Source organism: Lynx rufus, unplaced genomic scaffold (genome assembly GCF_022079265.1).
Source record: "Lynx rufus isolate CCGP_SWC_20201006 ecotype Redwood Valley unplaced genomic scaffold, mLynRuf1.p SCAF_5, whole genome shotgun sequence".
NCBI lineage: Eukaryota > Metazoa > Chordata > Mammalia > Carnivora > Felidae > Lynx > Lynx rufus.
This window is the reverse complement of record NW_025814867.1, coordinates 8,344,554-8,366,142: the sequence shown is the minus strand read 5'-3', so window position 1 is coordinate 8,366,142 and position 21,589 is coordinate 8,344,554. Positions and strand designations below refer to the sequence as shown.

The following is a 21,589-nucleotide window of genomic DNA, read 5'->3' as shown; positions in this document are numbered from 1 at the left end:
TGTAGTCTTGATTTGCACGTCCCCCTAGTGTGTAGACTTTTAAATCAGTCGGGGGCATTAAAGATGAGGTAGCAATCTGGTTTTTTGGAATAATTGTCTTCATGCCAAAAGAAATGCTCCACCAAAGCTTTTTTTTTAATACGAAAGGAAAAATTCTTAGAAAAAGTCTCCTCCCCTGAAAATATTGCCTTTCCTCTTTTCCTTCATTCCTATTTCTGACATCAGCCCAATCTAGCAGCTTCCTTTCACCATGAGTCAGCTCATAAGCATAGTCCTCTTTCACGACAACTATCCAGAATGAGAAGCAATGTGACAGCTTTCAATCTCTTCCTACCTAAATCCGAAACACCAATTCTTGCTTTACACACTTTTTCATGGATGCTATTCCAGCACTCCATAAATGACTAACTCATTTTGTAGTTATCTACATATCTTTTCCTAGTCTACATCATTGTACTACACTTAATAGCCCCCAAGGAAGACTCTTAACTATCTTATCCATCTAGAACAGTGGCACATGCCACCAGCATGGCTGCCATGTTTCACAGCTCCAGAGGGTACCATTTATGTAGAATACTGCAGAAAGCCTGGAATTGTGAACTTATTGGTGCTGGTCAGCATCAACCCAAGATTACTGCTCAACGGTGACCATGGCAATGAAGTCACTTCTCCATAGCAATTATGACAAATCCACTTATGACAAAGAAAGAATATGGTTTTGCAGGTGAGATAAAACCTAAATAGAAGATGGAAATTCAGAGTTCAACTAGTGCAGCCCTTTCATTTGACCCCACACTGTCCAACATCCAAATGGCTAACCCAGCTTGGAAATGTTGAGCTGGTTTCAGAATATTCTACACTATGTCCTCTGCCACAACACCCTTCATCCCTCACACCCCTACCTTCTCCTCCACTTCTCTCCCCTACCACACACCTTACCATTACTCACAGAGAAATCTGTATCAAAGGTATCAGACTCAAATGGCTGAAAGGCTAGGCAGAGGATATAAATTCATAAAATGGACCAAATGGGGATTGTGGTGACCATGAAGGGTTCTCCCCACCTGAGAGAGGAGCCACTACTCAGCCAATAGCACTATACAAGTGATGTTCTTCAGGAGAAACCCAAAGTCTAGATTATAGGAAATTTCCTGGATTTTAAATGTAGTAAATTAACTTCGATTATTTGTAAGCACCATATACCAAGCAAGTCACATCTGGCCCAGAGTTTTCAGTATCTGCCTCTGATGATGGAGCCCATGAAGGAATCAACATCTCTTCACCACTCACAGCTAGGTGATCTGTTATGCATCAGTGTCTCTGAGCCTTGGTTTCCTCATCCATAAAAATGAGATATTGACTCCTTCACAGGATTTTGTAAGAACTAAGCTTATATAAGAGGTAAAGAACATAGCACATGTGGCTGGCACAGTCAATGCTCAATGAAAGATGGCTGTTCACTTCCCTCTGCAGCAGAGACCTCTCTGCATGTGGGTATCGGTAGAATTCACCACAGCTTTCCACCTGTTCCTTTCTCTGCTATTAAGGAAAAATGCCCACTACTGAAGGCATTACGGAGTGGGGTGGTCTTCAATTAGTCATCTTCACCCCAAAACAGAGTTTTTACAAATCAACAAATTTGGTTTTGCATGCTTTCTAGCCTAAGGACAGTAAGAACAAACCAGTAATAAAAATAAAAGAATATAAGCTAACACATTGCATTTAAAGAGAAAACATAATCGTTATAAACATAAAGGTAGGGTGTTCACTTCAGGCCATATTTGCTGAAGGTCACACCATATCATGTGTGCTTGGATCCAATTTGCCAGGTCCTGCTGGGTGGCCAAGGGCAGAAGTCAGTTGGCAGCTAAGAACACAGTAATGTCTTCTCTCAAAAGGTGAGTGGGTCACTGCCTTTAAAAGAACTGAGCTGGGTTGCATTTAACTGTTGACAACGTAATAGCAGGAAGTGGGGCTAAGGCTTAGGGTCAGGGCAGAGGCCACTGGAACTGGGTAAGTCCCTGGAGCACCAGGCTGGTCCACTCCCTTTCTATCTCCCTCCTCACAGTGATGAAGGATGTCTGAGGGCAGTAAGATGTTTGAGCTCAGACTCAATGCCTGAATTACTAGTTGGACTTCCTGTGTTTCACTCCTATTCCTATTTGGTGATGATTTTCTTTTTTTTTAAGTTTTTTTTATTCATTTTGAGAGAAAGAAGCGGGAGAAGCAGAGAGAGAGGGAGAGAGCGAGAATTCCAAGCAGGCTCCACAGAGCCCAACGTGGGGCTCGAACTCAAGAATTGTGAGATCATGACCTGAGCTGAAATCAAGATCCAGACGCTCAACTGACTGAGCCACCCAGACAGCCTTTTGGTGATGATTTTCATACCTGGATCACAATAGGTAGAAAATATGCAAAAATATTTTGCAAATATGCAAAAAAATATGCAAAAATGCAAAATATGCATTTCCTCAAGGCAGCACAGATTCTGGAGCAAAGTTGCTACAGAGTCAGACAACCATGACATCTCAATTCCTGCCAGGCTAAAAGATCCTCTAATTTAAAATCAATTAAGTAACACAGAGAGTTGGTGATCGTATATACCCACCAGCCCCTTGCACTAGGCCTTCACACAATAAATACTGGTTATTGAATAAAATCAACTCGTGGCAGAGTAAATAATAACCCATGAAGTACACTCAACAGAATGAAGGCTGATACTCTCCAAATGCATGGGTTTACTCCTTCATTTTATTTCTTATTAACAGTATTTCTCCATTGGCATATTCATTCATTCATTCATTCATTCATTCAATAAATATTTATTGAGCACCTCCTGTGCTTCAAGCACACTTAAAAGTTAAATTCTGAGGACAAAAAGATGATCTTCAATTAGAACCTAAGGTTATGTCTACTCTATGAAAAACCACATGGCCCTTAGAACCATAATTGCACCAGATCACCCGTCGCGGATACCAATCTACAAGGCCCATGTGTCTAAGTCAACATATGTGTTAAAAACTGTTTTGCCCTTAAGCTTCCTCTGTGCTGCACTAACAGCATGTATTTCACTTGGTTTGGCCAAATTGAAAAGCAGCTTAAAAGAGGAAGGGGATATTTGCTTATGAATTTATCATTCTTTTGGATTAAAAGTTTATTTCATGTTTGAGCTGATGACTCTCAAACCAAAAGCCTTCAGTTGAAATATACCAAGACTGTCCTAGATCAGTCTGTTATCAAACAGCTGATCAGAGGGGTAGATGTGACAAGAACTAGGAACTTTCTGGTGGCCTATAAACATCATTTAACTACAATTTGCATGAAGAGAATTGTAAGAGCTGGTAATTGAAAGAGCAAATCAGGCTTGCTGCTCATCGAGATCCTTTAACACATATTGATTACTGTGTGCCATCTACTGTGCTCAATGTTTTAGCTAATCTTCTAGAATCCTCACAATAATTCTGTTTTTATCTTTTCCATTTTAGAGCAGAGGAAACTCAGGTCTTTTCGAGGACTTAATCACCTGCCCGAGGTTACAAAGTTAAGAAAAGAGGGAGCCAGGAATCCAACACAAATAATGAGTCCAGAGCCCCAGCTCTGAACCACACAATTTCTGCAGCTCTGTCATATACATCACTTGTGTGTCACCACCAACCTGTGGCAGCCAGACAGCCTCTATTCTCCATTTGACAGATGGCAGACTATAGCTCAAAACCCACAGCTCTGATGGGTTACAAGACAACAGAGCACAGATACACCACCTATGGCTGGCAGAGACTCGAGGAATTTGGAAGGACCGTAGCTCCTACATTGGCATGTTCTAAGATACTACACCAAGACTGGGGTCTGGTCACCCTCTCTCAGCTCAAATGAATGTTTTGGCTGATGCCAGGAGACTTGAGAAATGAAAGCCCAGTGCCAGCCTGAATGTGCCCTATACCCTCCCAGAAACCAGATTCAAAAGAGAGGAACAAATATCCATGCACATTGTAAATACATTTACCTCTTGACTCGATGATCTCCCTTCTAGAAATGTGTTCTACTGATATTCCTGCACTCGTGAAAAGATTATTCTTTGCCACACCATCTGTAACAAGAGTGGAAACAACTCAAGCATCCATCAAGAGGGAACTGGTTAAATTAATTATGGTAAAGCCTTTTAATGGAATACTACATAGTTGTGAAAAAGAGTGAAGTTTTCCATGTACTGATACAGAAAGGGGTCTAAGAATTATTGTTAAATAATATAAAATTCAGAAAAGCATTTTAGTATGCTATTTTTTGTGTAAGAAATGATGTACATATACAATCATACATTTATATATTTATATATTCAATAAATTTGTTTAGATACATTTAAATGACCTCTAAAAGAACACACAAGAAGCTAATAAAGATGGCAATCTCTTTGCATGTTACGGGAGGACAGTAAATAGTGTGGATGGGGCAGAGATGAGAGTGAGTTCTATGTATCTTTTCATAACATTTGCTTCTTCAATTGTGCAAAAAAGATGACCAGGGGCATCTAAGTGACTCAGTTGGTTAAGCATCCAGCTCTTGATTTCAGCTCAGGTCATGGTCTCACAGCTCATGAGATCGAGCTCCGCATAGGGCTCATGCTAACAGTGTGGAGACTGCTTGGGATTCTCTCTCTCTCTCTCTCTCTCTCTCTCTCTCTCTCTCTCCCCTGCCCGTCCCCCACTCGCACTCTTTCTCTCTCAAAATAAATAAATAAACTTTAAAAAGTTTTGACAATAAAAAAAGTACGACCATCTTGAGCCCAACTAAAGATCATCTGCACCTCTATGGAGACTGGGCTGCTGAGTCTGGGCATGAACAAGTGTGTGTTGTAATATGTATACACAGACTTGGGAACGTCTTCTCTACCCTGCCACTCCATGGGCTCATACTTGGAGTACTCTGTATCATTCGGTGTAGACCAAGCTGCTGTGAGAAATAGATCCAAACATGTAATGGTCTGACATGGTAAAAGTTGACTCCTTGCTCACGTACCTGGGAAGGGGTTCGAGTCGGCAGGCGACTCCCCTCCACCAGGAACCTTCCATCTAGTGTCCGCCCCTCTCATTCTCTAGGGCCTTGATATCACATATATCCAGCTGGCAGAAGGGGAACAGGTGCAGGAGGACACATATGCTCATATGCTCCTTTTATCAAAAGCCTTGGCCCAAAACTGACACACTGCACTTCCTCTCACATCCCATTGGTGAGAACAACTCACGTGACTACAGCCAACTACAAGGCAGGCTAGGAACGCAGTCGCTAGCTGGGCAACCTCTTTCCATCTCACCATTTGCCGTGGAAGGGGAGAGTAGACAGTCACCCATCTCTGACACCACCTCTATCCCCATTACTGAAGGAATTCTGGAAGGATTACTAGGGATCATTCATCTAGCAAACCCTTCCAAGGAACCCGTGTGTCAGTCCCTGCTGATATAAAGAATACTGTGATGTGGTTTGTGGTTTGTGGAGACGAAGAAGCTTAGCTCCCATTGGAATGATGAAAAGGGGGCCACAGGAACCAGTTGAAGACCTCAGTTACCCTGAGCCTCCGCACGGCCCAGCACAGGGATCAGAATCACTATCTTTTCCCAGTACCCATCACTGATTCTCTCATCAACGTTTCCTTGTTCCCTTGTACACTTTCTCTGTTCAGTTATCATCTATGGCAAGAGGACCTTTCAATGACCAATAGTGCGTTCTCTTCTTGACCCACCTGACTCCAATTCTAGCATTCATTTCCACGGGCACGGCTTCTTTATTTATTCCCCGGGAGATCACCCTCCTAACCCTGTCTGCCCAGGGCCTTCACACGTGCTTATACTTGTGTGCCCATATGTGCACACACGTACACACACTGAGGCTGTGATGTAGCCCCAAAGGAAGCACAAGAAGAATAGTGCGAGCCCCAAACCTTCCCCCAGCCTTGTAGGAAGGAAGAGAGAGACACATGGACAAGTATGCAAGGGGCAACAATTAGGGATCGATTTTGAGCTGAAATACCTCTGCCAAGGGCCTAAAGCAACACAGACGTGATCTCGTCCGCAGGATACAGCAGGTGAAAGCAACAGATGGGGACTCTGAAAGCTGCCGCGTTAAACTAGAGCATACAAAGGCAAAATTCATCCGGACCATGTAACTCCAGGAATTACTTTTTTACCACCAAGGGCCTGTTTTAATTATTTATATACATCACGTGGGCTTGTGCTTGCAAAGATTTTTCCTCCTAGAGAAATTACATTTATTAGATAGCAAGGTCTCATTTCCCCTGTGTCTTATTAAGCAAAGACACGTGCCACTACCATGCAGGGTTTCTGATCATTCATTTGTTCACTCAACAAACATTTACCGAACCTCTACCATGTGCCAAGCGCTGGGGACACAGTGGAGAATGCAGCAGACAAGGTCCCTGCCCTCCCGTTCTCTCTGCAGATCATCAAAAGATTATAAATACATAAGTATACATTAGAAAGGAGAATAAAGGAAGCCATGAGAGAGCATGAGGTGAGATTTGCATAAGAAGGAGCTTCAAAAAAACGGCATCTCTGCCTTAAGGACCATCCCAGTGGGGGCCAGGTTCTCAAGAGGTGTGACCACCCAAACTTCAGGAATTCCCCCTAAAAGAGATGAAAACACTCAACTTAAAAAGGAAGCTGATAAAGTCTACCTGTCTTCTCTGTGCCAGAGACAGGGCTGGGCCATTTCTCAGCACTGTTTCTTCTCCCGCCCTGCCCGGGGCTCCCCTTCCCAGGTGGGTGACCTGTTCTTCAACTTTCACGGATTAAGAACCAAGGTTCCAAAAGTTTCAGTAGACCGATTGCACCTTCTGCTTAGTAAAAGGCAGACCAGAGAGTCAAACCTGGATCCAAAGCCCAAACGAGCCAGTACCAGAAGGTAGCGATGCTTAGGGGGGACCCTGTTTCAGCACTGGAAGGAAAGTCACCGAGAGGCAGCACCTGCACCTGCTGTGAAGGATGGATGGATGCACCCAGGTGACACTCAGGTGCTTATTCCCCCACAGATAGCGAGTCAGAGGCCCCTTCATCCCTTGGACCACCACATCTGCTGCCCGGGGCCTTGCAAACAGGTGGCCCATGGGAGCAGCCCAGCCAATGAGAGAGTTGTCCTTCTGTACAGATGTCTATAAATGAAATGTGGGCTTTCACAGATTCTGACCTCTCATGCTGAGTCCTTTGCAGGTCCCATCATCATTCCTGGCAGGACTCCCAACCTCCCATAAAAAGGAATGTGTGACCTATTTTAAAATTCCTCCAGGGAAAGAGTCAGCATGTTGCCTTGGCAACTGATGGAACCCTTCTAGGAGTCCTGCTTGGTTCTTCCTTTAGTCTAATGTACTTCCGCCCCAGTGCAATTCAAAGCCTGTGCTGGCCTCCCAGGGGTGCAAGAGAAGACAGAAGTGATTCCCTGTGACCATACCCTCCCACTGTCCCTTGCCCCGTGAGAGTTTCGGGGGACAGAGAAAGGGAAGCCGAAGAGGAAGCAATATGGAAAGCGAGGACAGGAGGACAATAGAAGGACCCTCTACCCAGACGTGGAGGCTTGGCTTGAAAGGCCTGGGCAGTCTCTAGTCTCAAAAATGTGAACCAGTTCTGTCACAGGGTTGCTGACATATCCCTCTGCCTTCTCCTCCACTGACCACTCTAACTTCCTGACCCAGCACTTTAAGAAGCCTGCCTCTCTACCAGCCTCACGGCCCTCCATGAGCCCCCACACCTCTGACCGACCAGATCCCCCATCAGGGCTTGCCCTTGGACCTTTAGCTTTGCCCATACATGCATCCTGTCACCCCTGCTCTAAACCAAAGTTCCTGGGGTGAAGCGCCCGTGCTGATGTTTCATTTCAGCCACCACATCGGCGCGCTGCAATACTCATTTCTACTGACTCCAGAGAGAGTCACAGACTTCTGTCCCTCTCACCGTGCTGTGGAGCACGTGCCTACTTTCCCACCAACCCCTCTCCCTGTGGATGAGAAACACCTGCACCCGCAGGCACCTAGACCTTGATGGGACCACCACAGAGCAAAGTCCTTCTGCCCTGGCCCTGGCCAGAAGGTGGGAGGCAGAGTTTTAAAAAAAGGAGTTTGGGATTAACCTGCCTTCCAGGACTATTTTGTCTACAAAAAGTCCAAGTCAAATTAGCCTACACAAAACCAAAGGAGAAAAGAACCTATGGACTCATTTCACTGAAAACCAGACTGGATCTGGTAGCTCCAACAATTTGATCTCCCTCCCTTGCCTTTATTCTATTTTGACTTCATTCTCAGCAGGTTTTTGCCCACATGGTGACAAAGATGGCCACCAGCAGAACCAGGCATCTGCCCTTCCAGAATTACAATTCCAGCAGGAAAAAATGTCACCTTTCCCAGAGTTCCAACCAAGTCCCAAAGCTGAGCCTCCTGGGTCGTGTGTCCAGCCCTAAATCGTTCCCCCTGGCAGGGCCTGAGTCGTGTGTCTGCTCCCTGGAGCTGGGAGAGTCGCCCCCACAAACCCTGTGACCCTGAATAGGGGAGAGGCGATACCCCAGTGCAAAATCAAAGTGCTGTTAGCAGAAGACATGGAGGCTGGACTGACCGCACAACAGATGTCCCCCACCATCTGCGGCCTTGTCTCTTCCTTTCTCTTATTCAGAATAGTGAGACGTGGAGTTAGAAGTGTCTCCCCCTTAAGAAACATCTTTAGCTCTGAAGGATCGGGCAGGGCCTGAGAAGAACCAAGTTGGGGGGAAGAAAAGTGAGTTGCCTAAAATTGGCTCTGACCCTAAGTTTACAGAGACAGGAGTGAATGGGGGTCGTATTTATTCGTTTTCTCATTGAAATCCCCAGCTCTGTTCCACCTTCAGGCCTTTCTCATTGGCTGTTCATTGCCAGTGGGACTTTGCAGACCTCAGAACAGTTTCCTTAATTATATGTCTGTGTTTAAAAAAAAATAAATAGTGGCGCTTATCACTCTGCCTGCACATGGGGACCTGGATGAGCCCACTGACGCAAAGCAGTTTCTAAGCAACTTGTGGAGTTGGTGCCTAATGCAACAGCCACAAGATTTGGAGGAAAAATAAAATAAAGCCCGTGGACTCTCAATGTGGAGCCAATTGTGATTGGTTCATAGAGGCTGCACGGGGTCCTTCGGGAGGTTAATTCCATCTCAGGCTGACAGAAAGGGGCTTGTTTCTGGAGAGTCGGGATCTCTCTGGTGTGGGATGCTTGATAAGTGGGCTTCTGGAGGATTCCAACAAGCGCTCTGTCCCAGGGAGACCCGATGCTGATGATGTGTGATAACAGATCGCTGACGTTCAGAACTGAGAGAGGCTCTGAGCCATGAGAGCAAGTCCAGGGAAGAAGGTTGGAGGGGGAGAGGGCAGGGCCAGGCTTCCTTGTGTCCCCCACCCCAGCCCTCGGCCCTCAGCCCTCAGCCCAGTGTGGCGCTACTGGTCAGAGGGCGGGGAGTGACGTTCTGACTGAGGAGGAGAGACTCAAAGCCACGGGACCGACCTTACGGCGCACAGAGAGAGTGAACCACGGCCAGCAAACGGGCGTCATGAATAAATGATACCAGCATTTGTATCTGGCTGCAATGCTCACACCTGTATGACCCTCGGAGAAGCATTTAAGCTCTCCTTGCCAAAGGTTTCTGGTTTTTACAGTGGAAATGATAACAGGATCGTCATAAAGATTAAGTGATTTGTGGAACACACAGCATTTTTCTCTGCCATAAAGGGTCATACCGGGCCTCCGTGGCCACTGCACTAAGATTCTGGAGAGTCTATTGGTCATTTCCATAATGGACTATATCCGTTAACTTTTTTTTTAAAAGATTTTATTTTCATAGGCCGTTTTAGGTTCACAGTAAAACTGAGAGGGAGGTACAGGGTCCCCACACACAGCCTGCCCCCACACAACCTACGCTGACGCATCATAACCACCCAAAGTCCTCGTCTTACTTTAGGGTTCACTCTTGGTGGTGTACATTCTGTGGGTTTTATGTGGTAACTTTTGCCGTGTGACGAATCCCCCAAAACTTAGTGACTTGAAACAACAACGTATTTAGCTCCTGAGTCTGTGGGTTGACAATTTGAGCCGGGCTCAGATGGCTGGTTCTTCGGACCTCAACTCACTCATGCCTCCGCAGTCAGCTGCCAGGCCATCTGGGAACCGACTGATCTAGGACGGCCCCAGCCAAGATGACCTATCTCTACTCAACATGGCCTCCATCCTCTATCTTGCTCGTCTGAATATGTCACGGGATGGCTGGTTATGCTCTGGGCAGGCACAATGTCCCTTCTACCACATTCTCTAGGTCAGATTAAGCTACACGACCCTCTTGGACTCAGAGAGTAAGGAAACAGACTACATCTTCCTGAGAGGAGCTGCAAGGTCACATTGTAAAGGGACATAACTACAGAGAAGGGAATCATCGTGGCCCTGTTTGCCATCCACCATAGCTCTGTTCAGAGACCTTTTTAAAAAAAAAATTTTTTTTTAATGTTTATTTTTGAGACAGACAGAGACAGAGCTTGAGTGGGGGAGGGGCAGAGAGAGAGGGAGACACAGAATCCAAATTAGGCTCCAGGCTCTGAGCCGTCAGCACAGAGCCCGACACGGGGCTCGAAGCCACGAACCGCGAGATCATGACCCTGAGCCCAAGTCGGACGCCCAACCGACTGAGCCACCCAGGCGCCCCTGTTCAGAAACCTTTGAGGGAAAAAACATTGGTTTGCATCCATCTCTAGACCTTCTTGGGAATAGTTCTTAGTCAAGTTGCTGACCAAGGACACCGTTCCATTAGAAAAGGCTGTGGAACTGCCCCCACAATCCCTGATATCCAAATCCAGTATCTATCTATATACAGCTAAAGCATAGGTGTGAATATAAACCAAGGGGAACTTAGGGATGACAAAATAAGGTATAATTTATAGATAAATTTGCTAACAATAAAAATCACTGACTCTCAGAAGAGAAATGGCCTTAGAAGTAATTTGATCTACCAGTTTTTCAACTTGTGTGACATGGAACCATGGAGGTTTCAAGAAGGTAAGTCATGGGCTCACTGAAGAGAAAATCAGATACCAAACAGCAATGCAGAGAAGAACTCTGGGCCCCTCACCCCTATGTCAACCAAGGTGTCCACAACTTTTTATAACAAGTCATTAGACACTTTATTGCAAAGATTCTTCTACTCCCTGTACAAATGTTCTAGGATTTCCCTGTGGTTACTTGGCTTCATTTGATTTTTACTACCCAACATCTTTCAGGGAACTAATATATGTTGAGGGCCTACACCAAATAAATCATTGTGTTGGGTCCTTCAGTATTGAGTCTGATTCTCTCTTCCATGTGGGTCTAAGGGTCTTTCAAATGTCTTCTTCAAGTCTGCCTTTATTCCGGGCAGCCACTAGTCAATTCGCCTCTTGTGTTCCAGCAAATTCTCAGTTTCTATCACTGCCCCCAGTTCAAGAGTTCCTTCTGTTTGTAGGAAACATCAACTTGGTTTTTAAATCCAAACACCACCAGCTCTATTCTGTTTCCATCAGCTCCAGCCCACCCAGGTATCCAAGAGCAATCCCAGTATAAGTGGCAGGAAATTGTCAGTAAATCCCCCATACTCCCACTTTCCACCTACAGCCAAGACCCTTCATTGCTAACACCTGCCCCAAGCCAAACTGGTATTAACAACACATATCTAGCCAGGAATCAGGGCCATTTCTCCTCAAGCCTGGTCCTCTTTGACTCACATGGCATCATCTCATTTCTGAAAATCCATTGCTAGATGATAAATAATAAAAATATTAGTAAGAAATGACTGAAATCTTTATTCTGAAACAAAAATCCCACAATGCAACATGAGGACAGTTGCTGTGAGAGAAATTTGCACCATCTGATAACTAAAATTTTATTCTTGGCCTTGCCATCAATTTAGCAAGAAGCATTAAGTGAGTCACTTTATCTCACTGGGACTTTTATTCCTCGTCTCCCTGGTCTGCTCCCCATGTCTTATGGAAGAGGGCCACCAGCTGCCTCCAACTTCTCTAGATTTCCAGCTCCCAGGCCAAAGAGCCAGAAGTACTGGTGAACCAGGATGCTAAGGGTTAATAGGAATGTCCCCATCTCAAGAGAGTGCTGGGACTAACTGACTAATTCTAAGATGACTGACTGACATTCCTTATCTGTTGAGACTCCATGAAGGTCAGAAATTAGTACTCAGCCCTGATTAGCACGTGATGGGGTAACACGTCTAGCTGGTCAATCCAGTGGGAGTTTCCTACGTGCATTAATATCTACCTCCTAAATGATGTGACCGCTAGGGAAAACAGTATGGAAGTTCCTCAAAAAATGGAATTAGAACTACTATATGATCAACGATCTCACTTCTGTGTATTTATCCAAGAGAATTGAAACCCAGATCTCGAGAAGATATTTGCACTCCTATGTTCACTGCAGCATTATTTACAATAGCCAAGAGGTGGAAACAACCTAAATGTCCATCAGTGGATGAATAGACAAGAAAAATGTGGTGTATACATACATTGGAATATTACTCATCCATAAACAAGAAGGAAATCTTGTCACATGCTACAACATGGATGAACCTCAAAGACGTTATGCGAAGTGAATTAATCCAGTTACAAAAGGACGTGTACTGCATGTTTCCAATTATATGATGTATCTAAAGTAGTCGAAGTCGTAGAAACAGAGAGTAGAATGGTGGTTGCCAGGGCCAAGGAGATGCAAATCAGAGGGCTGTTCAATGGACACAGAGTTCCAGTTATGCAAGACAAAAAAGTTTTAGAGCCCTTCTGTACAGCATTGTACCAAGAGTTAACAATAGTGGTCTGTATACTTCAAATTTTGTGAAGAGCGTATACTTCATGTTATATGTTTTCTACTGCAATAAAAAAGGATAATAACAATAACTATTTCCTACCTTCCCACGTTTGGGTGTTAGAGATATTTCATGTGAAAATGGTTTGGAAGCAGGCCAAGTACTATGCAAATGTAATGGATTATTACTTTGATTATTACATTACCTCACCCATTTTTTTTCCTGTTTCAGAATGCAAGATTATCCTATAATTAAATCTAAATCAGAAGAAGAGGCTACACTTTACACCAAATCCTCCAGTAGTTTTCTGGTGCCACAGACCACACAGGGCAGCGGCACAAGTGAGCCCACACAGGCAAGACCCCTTAACCACAGACAGAGAGGAACTAATGGGCAAAGCTGAGAAAACACTGTTTTGTAGAGCTGCCTCCAGCTTGTATATGGTACCCAAAGGCAGAGCTGTGCTCTTCAGCGAGAAAATCAAAGATATTTTTCACACCCTGGCCAGAGATGTTTCAAAGGAGGAGTCAGAGACAGGAGCGTTGAAAAAATGCCATTGCATATCCACCTTAAAAGAAAATAAAATTCATCTCCAGAAACTAGTACAATTCCCAGTACATGGCATTCACTAGCCAATGTATACAGAAAATATTGGTTGCATGGAGGATGGGTGGATGGATGGAAGGAAGGAAGGAAGGAAGGAAGGAAGGAAGGAAGGAAGGGAGTAAAAGGGAGTAAACATGAATGAATGAACATAAAAATGCTCCCATGTCGGGCTTCTATCTTTAGGATTCTGTCTGGTCACCAAAATGATCAGAAGCTGCTATTTCAACAAGTACCAAGGCAGGCTTTCATCATGAACAGCTTTTCATGACCCAATGTTAGCCACAAGGCCACTGTTAGCTTGAAGGATAACTCTCCACAATATTACAAAAATGATCCCCTCTTGGAGGGTGATTAAGAAAAGGCACCTGCTCTGGGCTGGCACCACCAGAGCCCACACCTTTCATTGCCTGCTCATTGCCTCTGTGAGGTACTTCTGTGCAGTGCACAAGATGAACATCAGGACTAAGTGGCTCTGATTAGTTGTATGAGGAAGCAAAAGCTAACAACTTGGGAGGAGACAGACTGTGGCTCAGTGGTTTGCAGACTCTTTTCTCCAGTCCCCTTTCAGGCTAGAATTGGGGTTTGCTAGCCAGTGGCCCTAGGTGAGCACACATAGAGGTGTTCTGGCAAAGAGACAGAGAAAAGAAATCCTATGTAATCTTTACCCAGATCAAGATAAACAATACTTCCATTACCCACAGAGACTTCTCTCCTGCCCCTTTCCAATCAACATCCCCAACTCTAGCTTCTTTGGCAATCACTCCTAAGACCTCTATCACATAGATCAGTTTTGTCTGTTCTTTCATAAAAATGGAATCATATAGTATGTTCTCTTTTGTGTCTGGCTTCTTTAACTCACGATAACGTGTTTCAAATTAGTCCATGATTGTGAGTAGCAGTAACTCATTCCTTTCGTGCTGAGAAGTATATTCAAATGGCCAAATCACACACAAAAAGATGTTCAAAGTCATTAGCCATCAAGGAAATACAAAGACAAACAATGAGATCCCTCTACGCCTTCAAAGGACCAGCTAAAAATAAAGACTGACCATACCAGGCGTTGGTGAGGATATGCAGAATCTGGAACTCTTGGATACCGCTTGTAGGAGAGTGCACTGGTAAAAATCACTATGGAGAACTGGTTGGCTTTCTAATAAACTTAAACATACACCTCTTCTCTTCTATGACCCAGAAATTCTACCTCTAGGTATTTACTCAAGAGAAATGAAAACAGAGAGGGAGGCAAACCATAAGAGACCCTTAAATACGGAGAAAACTGAAGGCTGCTGGAGGGGAGGTGGGTGAGGAATGAGCTAAATGGGTGATGGGCACGAAGGAGGGCACTTGTTGGGTGTTACATGGAAGGGGTGAATCCCTGGGTTCTACTCGTGAAACCAAAATACTACACTGTATGTTAACTAATTTGAATTTAAATAAATAAATTGTTTAAAAAGAGAGAAATGAAAACATAAAACCACAAAACGACCTTTACAAGAATGTTCATAACGGCTTTGTTTATAAAAGCCCCAAGTGGAAACAGCCGAGAGGTCCATCACTAAGAGAATGGATAAATAAACCGTGATACGTCCACACAACGGACATGTGACTCTTAACTCTCTGGGGCTTCAGTTTAGGGGAAGAATGATTTTAGGCCACACACAGAATCACTAGAGGAATAACGTGGAAAGTGGCTTACAAATACAGGATTTATTTTTGGCTTTATTGCGACATAAGTAAGAAAAAGACAAAGAAAAGGTAAGTGAAAAAAAAAAAAGTCACAAACCAACATGCTCTTGGCCGCCAATTCCCAAACCTACTTATCCCTCTGGATCCACCTGCCATTTTCTATCTGCAAGCAAGAAACAGTCCCGAAATGAAACCATTTTTGCCAAAACAAAAACAAGGTGACCAGAAGGGTTGGCCTTAGAGCCTCAACCTTTAAAGAAAGCACCAAATTTCCGGCACATGGTTAATCTGCTCGCTTAGAAATCTCAAAGCATCCGCTGCTGCATCCTTCCCATAATATTGATTTTGTTTTATTATTAACTGCCTCATCTTTTATTCTGTTTTAATCCGCAAACCACCTTAAAACTCTGGAAACAGGCGGGAAAATAATCAGGTGCACACACACGTGCACTCACACACACACATGCATGTGCGATGCCTTCCCCACCTGCATGTACATGGAGGCCTTCACGTTTTCTACATCTGTGTACAATCAGCATAGTATAAACCAATGAGTCACTTGAGAGCAAACATGGCAGAACATATACGTCTCAGCGAGGTCCCCAAAGTGGAGAGTTTCTATCCTTCTTCCCACGATGCTGTTCTCGCTCAAAACATTTTTGGATCTTTGGAAACGATGTTCTATAAAGAATTGTGAAAATAGCAGAGCCTATTAACCTGGGAGGAGAAAAGCCCGCCCTTCAATATTTGAAGAGCCACTGTGCAAAAGAAGAAATACATGCTTTATAGCCATTTTCCACTTGAGGAAACGGAAGTTACGTCACTTGCCTGCGGTCACGCAGCCAATGAGCAGTGCTGGCTTGCTTTGAGCGCAGGCAGTCTGCCCCTGAGCTGGCCTCATAGAACAGAATGAGACAGACTAATGATGAAGAATGATATTGTATCTCAGGTGTTCTGGTGGAAGACTACTGGGGGACAGTGGGTGCTTCAAGGGGAGTGCTCAGTCAGCCCCAGGGACTGGGGGGATGGTGGTAGGTGCCGGGAAGGACCTCACAGAAGAGCTGCCATTCACAAGGAAAGGGCTGATAAAACCTGATTCATCTCTTTGCAGACCGGTGGGTTCTTACATTCTCACCTTTTCCCAAGGATGTTTCAGAAAAAGCCAGGTAGGACTTGTAACATCCCTCACCTCGTCCCTATCCTTATGCTTGTCTGGTCCTCAAAGGGCACTTAAACTCTCTCCTGCAGATCGGGATCTTGTGACAGCTTTGGAAAATGGGGTCACTACAAGGATATGAGTGACCTGCCAATGCCTTCTCCTGTCTGCCTCCCAGACTCTGGAAATCCGTCATGAGATCTTTCTTCAGCAGTCAGGTGGTGGTCCAAGGAGTGTGTGTGCATGTGTGTGTGTGTGCGTGTGCGTGTGCGTGTGCGTGTGTGTGTGTGTGTGTGTGTGTGTTGAAAGGGAGGCAGGGAGGGGGGCTGCCTCTCCCTCAGCCCCAGAGCATCCAGCCTCTGCACACACAAAGCCGAAGCTGCCTGGCCCTTTGATCGGGACCCCATGCTGTGCCTTGTTCAGGGAATTTTTAAATTCTCTTTCATTTTATTGAGCGGCTTTGCTCCCCACCTCCCATGCCTGAGTCAGTTCTCAGGATTATTGGGTCCTTCTCTTCATTGATTTGTTTTTCTGACCTTTGTAGTAGATACCAAAATATATGGATGGAACAAGAAAGGAAGGAGGAAAGGGAAGGGGAGGGAGCCCAGGTAGCCTCTGAAAGGGAGGGCCGATGGTGAGGATCTTGGGTCTGGCCACATGTCACAGAAAAGAGAGAAGTCAGGTGGCAGACACCTAGTGCTCCGGAAGAGGAAGTCCCTGGCTTGCGGGGGTTGACCACCGAAGACCAGGCTGAGGCCACTAGGCTGAGTCCCCCGCACACGCCGGAGACTGATGCTGGACCTCTGCATCTCTATGCATTTGCTTTCTGTTGGAAAAACTCCTGTGTCAGCCCCGTCTTTCATTCTTTCAGAGAATGCTCACTTGACTCAAGGCCCTGCCCTAAGAACGCACGCACACCCCTCTTTCCCCGTGTCAGGGAGCCCGTTTTGTATTAAACCCCACGTCCTCAGAACAGCCACACTGGTTGGTGCATGTTCCATCACGGACACTGAGAAGGAGGAAATGAATGCCTGCGGAGTACCCACCGCCTGTCACTGTGAGGTGTTTCATTTGCATTACGGGTTACTAGGCGACACTTTGCCTGCCATTCCGGAACCGAAGCTAGACTCACAGCAGAGCCACCAACTGGAAGGCGGTGCTGGATCTAAGAAGTACGCTTCCTCCCGGTGGGTGTGAACGCTGTTCCCATCTCAAAGCCAAGTGAGAAGGCTTCGAGAGTCAGTGGTAAAGATCTGGGATTCCTGCAAGATGGGGAGTTTGGCCCCAGGGAGGCACAGGGCAGAAGGGGAGAGCCTGGAATAGCCCGTACCTCAGTATTTGGTGAGGCTGATGACATGGGTCCCCTAAAGGTCAAGAACGTGGCTGGACTTGACTTGTTTTTCCTATACTCGGCTCAGGTGGGCTGCCCGCTAGGCACAGGGAGGCAGGAGCAGGAGGCTGTATGGTAGACCCTACAGTGGAAGTCGAGTAGGGGGTGGGAAAGGGCGGCCTCCATCAGGGACTTACCGCGGGGCCCCTCAAAGCCCCTGACGCACACCCTGCAAGAAAGCCTAGCCTTTGGACTCATGTCACAAAGAGTATCGACGACAGGTCAGTGCTGGCCCAAGAAACACCAGCATCCACCAAAGGGAGCACCAGAGGTGGGCACAATTATGTAAAGAGAGGCTTGTCCTTTTCCTCTTCCTCTGACCAGAGAGGCCATTCTGGAAGAGCTAGACTCTGAAGGATAGATGCTCCAAGCTACCTAGAAGGAGGGAGGTCATGGAGATGAGATTTAAATGGAGTTTGAGAGTTACGAGGCCCTGCAAACACCCCTATCCGCACACTCTCATCTTTACCTTTGGGTTCACACAGGCCTGACCTCCGGCTGCCAGAATCTGCATCTCTTTGCCTACAGCCTTCCTCTGGCCACTGAAGCCCTCTCTGCTCACAGACAAAGGCTGGGGAATTGACACCCCTAGAAGCAGCCCTCACCCACTGACAGGTGGGTTTCCATGTATAAACACCCCAGCTCCTTCATTTGGATAGGATAACTCTGAGTCACTTGTCCTACACTGTATTAGTTATCAATCGCTGTCTAACAGCTTATCCCCCAAACCTAGCAGGTTAAACAACAACAAACACGTATTACCTCACAATTTCTGCTGGTCAGGAATTCAGAGGAAGCTTGAATCGGTGCTTCTGGCTCCAGGTTGCTCATGATTCTGCAGTCAAGATGTCAGCCAGGGCTGCAATCAGTTGAAGGCCTGACCGGGGCTGCATGGTCTGTTTCCAAGCTGGCTCCTTGACATTGATGGCTGCTGGCAGGCCTCAGACTGCCACCACTTACACTTCTTCGTGATCTGTGGCTGGAATCCAAGAGAATGAGGGACCAAAGTGAGAACAGCGAAGTCTTTTATGACCCAACCTTAAAAGTCGGATACTGTGTTAATTGTCTATGGCTGTCTGACAAATTACCCCGAGACTTAGCAGTTTTCAGAAATGTATTAACTCACCATGCCTATTGGTCAGGAATCTGGCACACCTTAGCTGGGTGCCCCTTGGTGCCTCTGACTCAGAATTCCTCACCAGCCTCTTCCCCACGTGGGCCTCTCCATAGCATAGCTCACAACATGGGGGCTGTTTTCTTTTTTCTCAGAGCTAGTGAAGGAAAGAGCAAGAGAACATAAGCCAGGCAGAAGCCAGAATCTTTTTCTGACCTAATCTCAGAAATGACATCCATCACTTTTGTCATATTCTATGGTTAGAACTGAGTCACTTCTTATGTGGTTATAAATGGCCTACACTCAAGGGGGTGGATTGTGCGAGGTCACGAATACCAGCAGGAAGAGAGAATTGGGGCCCTCTCAGAGGCTGCTCTCCATGGTATGGCATCACTTCTGCCATATCCTACTGGACACACGGGACACACGCATAGTTCAGTGTGGGAGGGAATTACACAAAGGCACAAATACCAGGAGGTGAGGATCACTCGAGCCGACCTGAAGGCTAACCCCCACAAAAACTGTTTCCAGAGTTCCCCACTGAAGTTACGCATCTGTTGAAAACGTACTTTTGAATGCCTTCCTTCCTTCCCTGGCTCACTTCCCCACTCCCCTACGGGTCTTTCCTGACAAAGAAACCACTTTCTTTGTCACTTTCCTCCCAAATAAACCACTTGCACATGAATCCTTACTCCAGGGCCTATTCTGGGGCAAACCCAACTAAGACAAAGAGTGATACATTAAATTAGACTTTGATAGGGGCACCTGGGTGGCTCAGTTGGTCGGGCGTCCAACTTTGGCTCAGGTCATGATCTCGTGTTTTGTGGGTTCAAGCCCCGTGTCGGGCTCTGTGCTGACAGCTCAGAGCCTGGAGCCTGCTTCCAATTTTGTGTCTCCCTCTCTGCCCCTCCCCCACTCGCGCTCGGTCTCTCAACAATAAATGAACACTAAAAAAAATGTTCTTAATTTTTTATAAAAGTGTGTGCCTATGTGTGAGCGTGTGTTAGGGACTAATGCAAAAGTTATTTCTTGCTGTGAGACACAGCAAAAAATTTGAAAGCCATTGTAGTTAGCATCACAGAATTTCAGGGCACAAGTGGTTCATTTAACCCTGATGATATCTAGAAAGACTAGACCTTAGAGAATTCAGTGGAGGTAGAGAGAAGACAAAGAAACATGAAAAACTGGAAAGTGCATGGTGCATCCAGAAACAATGACGTGTGAAACTAGGGTTGTTACTTCCTGAGTTAATTCCCCATTTTCTGTTGGAGTTTTATTTCTATCTTCTCATCACCTTATTTCAAGGGGGACCTTGTGTCATGATGCCCATATCCTGTCTGAGCTCCAGCCAGGCCTCATGCCTAGCAAATAGCCCATACTTTCATGAAGGAGACTTGCTCTAACCAAATTGTAGAGGCGAAATGTGAGAAAACTTCATAGCGCTTGCGGGGGGAGGAGTGGAGCTCCCAGGAGTAAGCTAAGTCACTTGAAACAACTGTACATTTTCATACACTTTTCAAAACTCACTTTGAGACTGACTTTAGATAGATAGGTACCAAATGACTCTTGACCTCTAAGTACCCCCAAAATGCCCGGGAGAAATCAAGGCATTCCAAAGCACTCAGTTGTGGGCCTATCAAGGGCTGGCTAGAGGAGCTTAAATCCAAATTAATTACCCAGATATCTCTAGTTCAGAAGTTGGGCCACAGACAAACTCATCAGCATGCAACAACAGCACCAGTCCCACGGTGAGAAGAAAAGGAAGCAGGATAATGAGGACAGTAGATAAAAGGGAGACCATGGAGGAGGATCTTAATTGTATCTTAATTGAGTCACACACTTTCTCCTTCATGCAGATCCCAGCCCTCAAGTCAGAGCAAGAGTGGCCTCTCTGCTTGGGTGCTTCCTGTGTCCCAGCCATGACTGGTGTCCAAGGTCAACATACTGTGGCTTTCCATTAGGAAATAAGTGTATCGGTTAATGGTTGCTGCAGTCATGCTGTACAATAAACCACCCCGAATCTTAGTAGTTGTCACTCGTGTCACCCATGTACCTGCAGGTCTGTGGGTCTGCATGTCAGCCGGACGCTGGTTGGTTCAGGCTCCGTCTCAAGCTTTGGGCGTAGCTTATCTTGGCCCTCGCTGAGGCTTGGCTCATCTCTGCCCCCCAAGTATAAACCTCAGGGCCCAGAGACCTAGAAGGTCTTCTCTGACACACAGGGAAAAAGCAGAAAATTCAAGGGCTCTCAAGACTTGAGCTTGGAACTGGCAACCCCTCGCTTCTATCCATGTATCACTGGCCCAAGGATGTCACATGGCAGAACCCAGAGTCAAGGGGTTACACTCCACCCACAGCGAGGCCGTGGGAAGGGTGAGGACAGAAGGCAGAGTGATGGATGTAGAGACAACGATTCCATCCACCAGGGTCCGGGCCCTGCCTCCAAACCCAAAGTGAAGCCATGAGACTTGATAGAGACTCTGGAATTCTGATCCATTGGTTATATTTCTGATAACGAGGAGGCATGAAGATGAGGGTGACACGCTCACACACCAGGCCACCGTGAAAACCAGCGGACGCTGATGGGGCACACACCCATTCCATCTGCACTTTGGAACTAGTCGGGGTAGACCCCCGCGCTCACGGGCCCACATCGTCAGAACTTGTCATTGCTTGCCGTCCAGAGAGGCGTGGCGTCTCCTCTGACGTCAGACTGTGAGGGGAAAGAAGCAGCTCTTTCTTCAAAGACACATGTGCTGCTCTGCAATCAGGAACGTTCCATAATC

The 21,589-nt window shown here is 45.9% G+C and overlaps 1 long non-coding RNA gene across 1 annotated transcript; it reads right to left on the bottom strand.

Annotated features, from left to right (window-relative positions):
- Positions 1–4,005: 4,005 nt before the first annotated feature.
- On the bottom strand, positions 4,006–20,952 carry LOC124526071 (uncharacterized). The gene is made up of 4 exons (XR_006965606.1): positions 20,860–20,952; positions 18,819–18,963; positions 18,455–18,671; positions 4,006–4,087 (listed from the first exon to the last, which is right to left on the bottom strand). It is a non-coding gene; the product is annotated as an uncharacterized LOC124526071 (long non-coding RNA).
- Positions 20,953–21,589: the final 637 nt, after the last annotated feature.